Source organism: Vigna unguiculata, chromosome 3, assembly GCF_037176805.1.
Source record: "Vigna unguiculata cultivar grain cowpea cultivar isolate G323 ecotype 2 chromosome 3, ASM3717680v1, whole genome shotgun sequence".
Lineage (NCBI taxonomy): Eukaryota > Viridiplantae > Streptophyta > Magnoliopsida > Fabales > Fabaceae > Vigna > Vigna unguiculata.
This window is the reverse complement of record NC_140794.1, coordinates 63,624,287-63,635,864: the sequence shown is the minus strand read 5'-3', so window position 1 is coordinate 63,635,864 and position 11,578 is coordinate 63,624,287. Positions and strand designations below refer to the sequence as shown.

General features: G+C 25.7%; 1 long non-coding RNA gene across 1 annotated transcript; it reads left to right on the top strand.

The window, feature by feature from the left end:
* The first annotated feature begins 335 nt into the window (after positions 1 to 335).
* On the top strand, positions 336 to 2,360 carry LOC146888007 (uncharacterized). The gene is made up of 3 exons (XR_014993418.1): positions 336 to 521; positions 641 to 713; positions 2,011 to 2,360. It is a non-coding gene; the product is annotated as an uncharacterized LOC146888007 (long non-coding RNA).
* The last annotated feature ends 9,218 nt before the right edge of the window (positions 2,361 to 11,578 follow it).

Sequence of the window (11,578 nt, the reverse complement as noted above, 5' to 3'; positions counted from 1 at the left end):
ATTTTCTATTAACAAATTATACATATATATATATATATATATATATATATATATATATAATAAAATATCATATCTTCATTTTATGTTAAAAATATTATTAAGTAAATATATAAAATTAAAATATAAATATAAATAAATTTAATACATTTTTATAAAAAAATTTATTTATTTTATAGTAAGTAGTTATAATTGTAAAATTATTAAGTTTAAAATATGTCAAATTAAAAAAAAAAACTTAAAGAAACTTGAAATTGATAAAATGATTATTTTTATTTAGAAATTTTTTTATTTAAGAACTGTAAGCCTTTTTTTTCAGTGCTATAGAGTTTGGACCTGGCCTTTTCGGAGGCCCAAGGCCAGCCCTTCTGTAGGACCCCTATACCCTTCCAACTCACTCATTCTTCACCCTTCTATTTTCCAGAGCTGCCCTCTTCCTCAAACACTCTATCCTTCAGCAAGGCTCTGCTAGGGCACAGTCTTCTTCCATCCTGAGGTAGCAAAGATCGACCCTGTACTCCCTGGTAAGTCGAACTCTAGAGCCTTTGGTCTACTTTCTTCCCCTCCTTCCACTGTTTAAGCACATTGGTTAAGTTAGGGCTAAGTCTCTTAACTTCGTGTTGTACGAATCTTTCTGTTTCAGCTCTCTAATATAGTCCTTGGAGCCGTGGTATTTCTGTTGCGGGTCAGTGTCGTTTTGTTATCATCTAAGCAAGGTAAGGGAAGCTAGATTCATCGATCTTGAACTATTCTTGGCTGTTTTTGGTCGTTTTTATGCTTATATGCATGCATAGTGTGCTTTTGTTGAATGAAATGGAGTTGCATGTGTATTTGGGAGTGGATCTGAGCTGTTTCCGCCACTGCATGTGAGTTAACAGTGGTGAACTCTGCTATTCTCGCCCAAGCGAGCTCGTCTCGCCTAGGCGAGAGTATCAGAATGTTCACCCTGGTTCTGCCACGAGCACTCGCTCAGGCGAGGGGCTGCGTTTTGAGCGACAGGCCAGCTCGCTCAGGCGAGACAGCGTCGCCTGAGCAAGAGATCGTGAATCTTCCAATGACCCACTGTTGTAGGCTCGCCTAAGTGAGAGCCAGTCGCCTGAGCGAGACAACTTCTCTCGCCTGGGCGACGACTCCTAGCTTGAGCGAGGTTGCTACAGCGGGTGGTTCCAATTCTGTTTTTCCCTTTGTTCGATGGGTGAATTGTGTGATTTATTTATTTACCCCTTTTCTTTCAAAACCTAAAGCATGTGAATATATATATATATATATATATATATATATATATATATATATATATATATATATATATATATATATATATATATATATATATATATATATATATATATATATATATATATATGGTCGCTTGAATCTTATGAACTAAAAGTTGGTATGTTGGCATGATTAACACATGGATTTTATTTGGTTGGTTGGTTGAGAACTTGCATGAGAATTGGGTGTTTCGAGATAAAGGTGGTGGATATGGTATGGAACATGAATTTGGTGTGATAGGCGTAATTTCATGAGTCTCGTGGGAGACTTTATGGTGGCGTGTAGTGTATATATATTAAGATAATGATTCAAGTAAGGATCGCATCCCGAAACTTTAAAGGGTCAGTGAGTCTCAAGTAGAGCAAACTGACCCAAGTGGTGAGAGTAGCGGGAGGCCCTAGTCTTTGGCAGGATAATGGCCTTAGACGCTTAAAGGCTAACCTTGTGTGTGGTAGGGTGAAACCCATTGGCAATGGCTCTGCAGAGCAGTAGAGGCCACCACAAGTGCAAGCGTCCAGTGAATCCGATCTTAATATATTTATCCGGATAATTGAGTCATAGTGTCCTGCTTGGCTGCTATAACATGATTTTCTGTGCCCACTGTGTTACATGCTTGAACTGTTTAAATACTTGCCTGTTATACTATGTTGGTTCTAAGTTACACTAGCTTACCCTTGCATTTTGTGTTGTTTCTGTTATGTTTTCTCTTTTGCGATGATCACCTTCTGGTGGGAGCAGATGAGAGGGAGGTTCGAGATGGATCTGGGAGACGCAGCGGTGCGGCCTAGATTTCCTTGCTTGGATGTCTTAGGAGTAGTTCGTGGCCATGAGGCCTTTTTTGTATTAGTTGCCTTGAGGGCAACCCTTTTGCAAGACTGTTAAACTTTTAGAATTGTGTTTTCTTGTGGCATGGTTGTATGCCCAGGTTTTCCTCTAAGTACTCCTATGGATGACTGTAATAGTTACTTTTCGTACGTTTCATGTTAATCTGATTGGTTCTCGGTATCAAAATTTTGTGATGCTTTATTTGGTAGAGTAATCTATTAAAATGGGACGTCACAAGAACTGATCCTAGTGGATTCACTTCACCAATCTCCCTTTATTATATATATATATATATATATATATATATATATATATATATATATATATATATATATATATATATATATATATATATATATATACACACACGAAAACAGACATAATAGTGTGTGGGTCATATGTTTCTATTATATTATTATTTTCTAAGATAAAAATTAATATTTAAATTAATTTTAATTTTGTATATTTATTTAATAATCTTTTTAACATAAAATGAAGATATGATATTTTATTATATATATATATATATATATATATTAAATTTTATAAATGATTTATATTTAATTTTATTAATAATAATTTTATTATGTTTATTATTATAGAAAAGTGAGCTAGTATTTATAAATATTAATGGTGGATCACACTTCTTTGTTTCATACTCTATTCAAAGAAAACAAAATTTATTATTTTATAAAAAATCTTGACAAATCTTTGAATTTGTTTGATGTATTACAGATCAAAACGTAAATAATTGTGTCAGTTTAATAATTTATGGAAGATACTTGTTTCAAATATCGTGAATAAGTAATGTGTGTTTTTAAGATTGACAGATGAATAAGTATTAATATTTAATTGAAATATTACTTTTAAAATAATAATAAAATAATGTATTTATTATTTTTTTATATATTTTTTTATATATTCAATAAGTCTCACATCGTTAAAGAGTCGAAGTTAAGTACACTTTAAATACTTCTTTTTTTCTCCATCCTCCAAAGTATCTTTTAAGGACAAAACTGTGACGGAGCTATCGATGACTGTCTAGAGCAACCCTGTTTCTCTCCAATTTGAAACCAAGTTTATTATTTATATAAACCTCATACTGATTTTTTTTTTATTAAAAATGATTGTTTAACATATTACATTATTGTATATTATTAATCTATGTATTGTTATTTTTTTTAAATGGAATAATATTATGTTTCTCAAATTTGAAATCAAATTTATTATTTGTATAAATTTTATATTTATATTTTTTTATTAAAAATGACTTTTTAACATTTTACATTATTTGTGTATTATTAATCATATCTTTTACCACTAAATTTTAATATAAATATTATAACTTAATTTTTTAAAAGTATATACTTAATTAATTTTCATTTTATAAAAAAACATGGATTAAAAAAATATATTTTAATTATTAAAAATTTTGGAACAAAATTGAATCAAATATACAAATATAATAACTAAATTGAAATCAAAACAATGATATTTGACAGTGATACTTACACTTGCCATTATCCTGTCACGTGTCAGGACCATGAACTTGATACATGACAATAATTTTTTTTCAAAAAAGAATTGAAAATTAAAAAATAATAAAATTTAAAAATTTTCAAAAACCACATATTGACATGTGGATGTCGTTATCATCCTTATTAATTTTGTTTCTGAAAAAGACATAATTGAAATATTTTTACGCAATTGAATTTTTTTAAAAAGTTAACCAAATTGATACACTTTATTAAAATGAGACTATCTGACTAATTAAACCTAAAAATATCAAAATTTACAAGACTTATAATTTAATTTAATTTATAAATAAAATTTCATTAATTTTTAATAAATATTGACATTTATATATGTTAATAGCATAATTTCATTAAAATATTATATATATATATATATATATATATATATATATATATATATATATATATATATATATATATATATATATATATATATATATATATATATACTCGCGCACGTTGTTTTTTAATTTTTTAAAGAAAACAAAAGGTCATGGGCCAACCCCATTCCGAGAACGTGCGTCCGTCCTTGAGGGGAAGAAGAGGAACTGCATTTATTGAAGATTCATCATCGAGGGTCCGTTTCTTACCCCTTAAAAAACAAACTTTCAAATCGAATAATTTCTTGTGAAAGCTGCCGTATTAAGAAAAAATATAATAAATACAAATATAAATATTATACTAATATGAGAAAAACACAACTTCATTAATAAACACGCTTAGCATACAACTTCTAATTCAATCTTCATGAGTTTATTAGTACAAACTTCAAAAATACAACTATGAAATAGATGATTTTAATTTTAAAGACCTAATTAAAAATTAGAAAGTTCATAGGTCCAATTAAACCTTCTAAAAATTTAGCATACATATTTCAATATGATTTATATATAAACTCGGTCAATTTTAACGATATATGTGCGGATCAATTTATGAATTGAGTTAAGTTTGCGTTGTTTTTTCTTTAAAAAATTTGCAAATTAGAACACTAATATCAACATATTTATTACGTTATTGGCTCCGCTCCGATAATCCATTACCATACTCCATCATTGATTATGGAGGACCATTTTAAAATTTTCAATGTCTTGGCATGGCTGAAATAATGTCACTGCATGTGGAACAACAATAATAACAATATAATAATAATAATAATAATAATAAATTTAAAATTATTTTTTAATTTAGTTTTTCCCAACCAAACAACTTCCATTTTATTATATTCTTCCTTTATTTATTTTTTAAAGTTTTCTTTCTTTACTTTCTCTTCCTCTGTTTTGTTTTCTCTGCTTAAAACTACCAATAACTAGGTTGGTTATCTTCGCCATTTACCTTTTAAAAATAAACTACTACAAATGTTTTTTTTTTCTTGCGTCGTGTCATGGGGAAGAGTCCAGCGACAAAACTAACGTGAAAATTATTGTTATACAAATAAATTAAATAAAACAAACTTCCAAAATTTGTCGAAGTGGTCGTGGAAGCACCACAGTGACCCTTGAAACTTTTCTGCAACAAAAATATGGCTCCAATTTACTCTCCTTTTCGGCTTATTCATCCCTTTAAGTTTTGCTCCAATCTCCTTTTTCTCTTGTAGAAGCTGCATCGTGGTTATGTGATTTTTACTTTTCTCATTGTTAACCAACATTTACAGTTGCAATTCTTTCTCACAAAAGTTTACTTCTACATATGAAATATTAAGTAAATTCATTGAATATTGATTAAATATGGGTATGATTCCTATAATGTTTTAGTTTTAAATTATTTAAAAACCTTTTAATCAATTTTACCCTTTTATATTTATTTGATCGATTAATACTTTATACTTCTATTTGATATTTATGTAATTATAATTTCTTACTTTCAAGAAAGAATGTATATCATTTTATATTTAATACTTAATATATAATATTTTTTTGTAGTAACTTTTTTATGAAAAAAAAAAACATTTGATTAATGTCTAAAACTAGACAAGTCTAGTCATAAATATATAATTTTTTGGACAAAAAATGAAAATAAAACAAAAATTTTATACTTGAATTTAAAGATAAAAACAAATTTTTATTTTGCATTAGGATTCAATAATCCGCGTATATATACAATTAAAATTTTATATATATATATATATATATATATATATATATATATATAAAAGACTAAACCTAAACTAATCGCAATTATAGTTAATTTGAAGAATTATAAGATTTTACAATTTAATATAATATTTTCGATTTATATTTTTTATATACACAATAAAATAGTTAACAAAATCATAAACCTGTATGAATCACTATTTTTTTCTTAAATTGTTCGTTGCATCACTTGCTATTTTATTTTAGTGGATGAATTCAGTTCAAATAAAAGTTATATTTTTTACTGCACCCTTCTTCTTGACTAAATAAATTTTAATTAAAATAAAACTTAATATATATATATATATATATATATATATATATATATATATATATATATATATGAGTAACTTACTATTTGACAAAAAATACATTTAATGAATATGGCATAAAATTCTATAATCTATTACATCTATTTGTATTCCCATAATTCACAAGTTTATACATATAATAAGTGTCCTTTATATTTAGATGAGAAATATAGAAGCTTGTATCATATTTTTACATGTATTCTAAGTTGTCAAAGAATTTTGTGTTAAAATTTTGAATAATTGATAAAATTTTGACTAATTGATAACTGACATTATCATATTTTTTATTGATATTTTATTGTTATTTTTTTAAATAATTAAGGATTCATTTAATATTTTAAGAAAAGATAAGTATTTTATCTTTTATTAGATAATTAAGATTTTATTAGATAATATTAGAAAATATAAGTATTTTAAATTTTATTATATAATAAGATTTAATTAGATAATTTTGGAATAGATAAGTATTTAGATTTTATTTTTGAAATATTTTGTAGTTAAGTAAGTGAAAATCTCATAAGATTTTAATATATCAAAGATATGGAAATCCTAGAAGAACGACTCTTATATTAAAGATATGGAAATTCTAGAAGATTGAAGAATATATCAAAAATATAAGAATCTCATAAGATGAAAAAAAAAACATATTAATGATCATCAATTACAATTTTTTTAAGACCCAGTTTAGTTCTGAAAAGTCTATAAATAAAAAGTCTTACAAAGTAACAAAAGATCTAGAGGCTAGTTGGAGGCATTTAATATATTTTTTTTCTAGGGTTCGAAATATAGTAGTAACTAACTCTCGTCTTCACGGAAGTTAGACATAATGTATTTTAACTCTTTGTGATTTATGTTATTATTCAATATATTTCTTTTCCATACTCTCTTTTGTGTTTTATTCTCGATCTTAATTGCATGATAATTATTGATTGCATATTTATGGATATCTAATCATTAAACACGATATTAGAACCTAAACTATGATAGACAACTAATTGATTATGCATCTAGACATAGAGTACATTATTGATCATTCTTGGCATCCAAACTTAAGGCTTAATGTAAACTTTTAATAAGGAAATGTCTAAGATATTAAGGTTCTTATTAAAGTTTAGACTTGTCGCTAAGCTATTAGATCTTGTTACATGATGTGAATGCTAGAGTTAAGAATTAGAAATATATTGTCAAAGTTTTCATATTAATTTGATGCATGAAATTCTACCACATAAGAATTTATATTGATTTAATTCTTTTCTAGATTTTAAAATCTTTCGCACATTCAATATTTATTTTATCACTCAAAGTTTTTGTCTAAATTAATAAATAATCATGGTTTTCCAAACAACGCAAGTCTCTTTGAGATTATGATATCTGAATTTTCTATTTTATTACTTGAACGATTTAGTATGCTTGACAAAAAACACTTGTTAACTATAATAATCACTCTCAATTGAGAGTCTCTATTATCCTTTGTTAATAGAAAATTCTGCAACATGTATAACATCTAACACAGAAAGATGTATGTATATATGGATGAATCTTCTACATGACAAGGAGGAGCGAGAGTTCCACCAAAATTTTCTCTTTCATTATATATATTATATTTATAAATTATTATATTATTTATATTAATTTTATTTTTTTTTAAACCCATAAAAGTATGAATCCCCCTCTTTTTTTTCTTTTTTTAGTTTTTGTCTCTTGTACCTCGTATCTTTTTCACTTTTATCTTTTTATCTCAATTTTCACTCGTAGTCTCTAATTTTTTTTTTCAAAATCAAATTGCATTACAGTGAAATTAAGAAGTTAAAGAACATTTTTGACCTATCAATTTCTCTCTATGAGAAAGTTCATTTTCTACATTTTATTTGAAGCAATTAATTTTCTTTTTGGATGTGATAAGTTTATCTATTGGATATCATTAGACGATGATATAATTATTTTTTCTAAATAGGTGTGAGATGATAATTATATATATTTTTTATTCCATTGTCATATATGCTTGTTTTGAGTAAATGAAATAAATAAATAAAAGTTAATTATAAATAATAATTTATATATAAAAATTTAATTTCACATTACTACTTTGTCCTATGAATGTATACCATAATTAATATATATAACCCGGTAACATCTCTAAAATATCTCCACAAACTGCAAGACTTGTTCACATTTTACGACACCATTCTCATTGTATTATAGACAACAAAAAGACAACCAAATTACATGTACATGTAAGATAGAAGGTGTTGGACCATACTTGATAGATATGTTAAAAAGCATTATAATGGCACAAGCTACCGATTAAATTGACACCAAACTTCCTAATATATTTTATTTCGTATTCAAAGCAATATTATATATATATATATATATATATATATATATATATATATATATATATATGATTTATTTCATACATAAAAGCAATATATAAAAAATAAATAACTTTATTGAAGATCCAATATAAGATGTATTTGTCTCGATGTAAGAAGAATGCGTTGGAAATCTTACATCGATTAAAAATAAAACTAATTTATAATATGTGTGCAAACTTCATTATACAAACTGATTTTATAAGATTAACTTAAACTTAAAATGCACTTTTTACCACTGATATGTTAGAATACAATAGATTTTTTAGATATTAAGAAAACACATAAAAAATAAATTTCAGTATAAATTAAAGTTAGTTTATTTATAAATTAAGTTGTGAAATTTTTTCCATTTATTGTCTTAAACAATTTATCTTTTACTTTATTCATAAAAAATATTAGTTAACCTTCAAATTTATAAATTTTGAATAATTTTAATTAAATTTATATTAATTTTGTTTATTATCTTAAATCTTTTATCATTTTTTTTTAATTTGGTAGTGTTGGGAAAACGCATAATCAATTAAGAATATTATTATTTTTACTCCCAAGGATCACCCTATCAACAAAGAATTCAGATTAACACAAAAAATATAAGAACGTGAAAACTCCAAATACGGAGAAAAATAATCGTCATGTGCAAATTTATACAACATATAGAAAACACACAACTCTTTGATCCCAAATACACTTACACTCTCCTGAGCAAGAACTTAAGTGCACCTCACAACACTCTACCACACAAGAGAATAAGAAAAGCCAAACACTAGCTTAAAGTGTCATGGACTTGAGACAATAAACATCATGAACTGAGAGTCTATTATATAATCACTACCACTCACTCTTGAGTTATTTTATGTGACTTTTCAAGTCCTATAGGTAAATAATAAAATTCAACAAAATATTTTTTTGATATTTTTTATTAATTAAATACTTGCTAGACATTTTTAATTTAATTTAAAACAGATATAATTAAAATATAAATATATTAATTATCTGGTTGGTTGGTTGATTATTATTGATTGTAAAAATATATGATGTTCCCAAGTTTTTTATGCCCTGCTACAATATTTTTACCTACCAGCTCATCTGATTGGCCATAAATGACAAGTTAATTATGAAGGACACTCATTGGAGAGTCGCTGCCATAGTATTGGGAAACTTCACACTCCTTTCATTTTAATAGCTCCCCACGTTCGTGTTGCTGTCAAGGTGTTCAACGACACGACAAGACCCTACTGCCAACAATGATAATACAGCTGTTCTCTTGCAATTCACGTGCATCACAAATAACTATCACACCATAACACGTTAAATTATTATACAGGGACAATAAATAATAAAATACATCACTTAATATATTATATGTCCTACAAAATTTTTTGTATTATTTTCATTTATGAGATTTAAACGTATTCCCCAGATTTACCTAAAATTTGCTCGTGGTTTTTTTGTTAAGTGTTAATAATATAAGAACAGATGAAGAGATATTGAGTGAATGATGGTGCTAATGTGATGGTATGTCCAACTAAAATCACTTTTAATTTTAGAATTTACTTGTTAAGATAGTCACTTGTACTGTATCATTTAAATTGTAAAGAGATACAAGTTATAAGAAACTTCTTTAAATATGTATTTAATATATTTTAAATTCAATAGGATCATTTTACCCTTATAATTTTACATCTTATAAAATTCAAAATTTCAGTACATAAATATCTTTTAAAATTTTGGATATATCATTACACACCATATATCATAAAAGATGATTTCAATTTTAATTTAAATATCAGTAATGTAATTGATAATATGTTTTATAGAAGACACATTGATATTAAACATGATTATTTAATAATCATCTCACTCATAGAAAATCATAACTCTTTAATTTAAATATCTCTTTCCGTTATTCACTTAAATTTTTCATCATTATATGCATATAATTCAATAATATACATATAATACAATAATACTAACCTTATCATCATTATATATATATATATATATATATATATATATATATATATATATATATATATATATGTATATATATATATATATAATACAATAATACTATGATTCTCATTTTTTAACTCTCATCCTTTACTCATTGACGTGACTTAGTGTGGGTCATTGACTAATGTACCACTATTTTTTCCTTTGAAAGAATCAATGACCCACACCAAGTCACGTCAGGAAATAAAAGATGAGAGTCAAAAAATGGTAGTCACAGTATAATTTTTCCTAATTTATTAATATTTCATCAATTACTATTGTGACAATACATGCTTACAAACACACATGTGAACATTTTGTTGGAGTGAGTCCTCTAGTTTGAGCTCATCTTTATTCACATTTGTAATAAACATCCTCAAACATCACATTGTTTAATGTTCATAATGTTACTTGAATGGCATATATATATATATATATATATATATATATATATATATATATATATATATATATATATATATATATATATATATATATATATATATATATATATATATATTCTAGATTGTTCTAACAAATTATAGAACCTTCACCCATTTCAATATTAGTTCTTGAGTGACTAACTCTCACTTGTGCACCCTTAATACCGGTGGCGGGGCATTGTGGGGACTAGAGGGGCCATGACCCCCTCAAAAAGTGATTTTTTTTTATATTATAGGTAATATATTATAAATAATGATAATTAAATTAAATATTTTTATTTCTTTTATAAAACACACTATTTAATGTTAATAAATAATAAAATACAAAATCAAACATAATAAAAAAATCAAAAGACATTTATTTATTTTTCATTATGTATTGAGTTTCTTATAAATTGTTCTTATTTTTCGTTCTCACTTGCTTTCTTTTATTTCTGGAGAGAAAAAGATCTATTATTTTGGCTCAAATTTTACATTTGTTCTTTCTCATTCTCAAAGAAATAAAGAAGGTAATTCTCTCTCTTGTCTCACTTGATAGTGAAATATTAGTTTAATAATTTATTTAACGAGTCTCTTGTATATTAGTTTTTTATTTTATGACTATATACGAAAAAAATATTGTACGGTGTTTTTTTTTATAACTGTATTTCAGTGAGCAAGAGAAGATTAATTTAAAATTTCAACTTCAACATT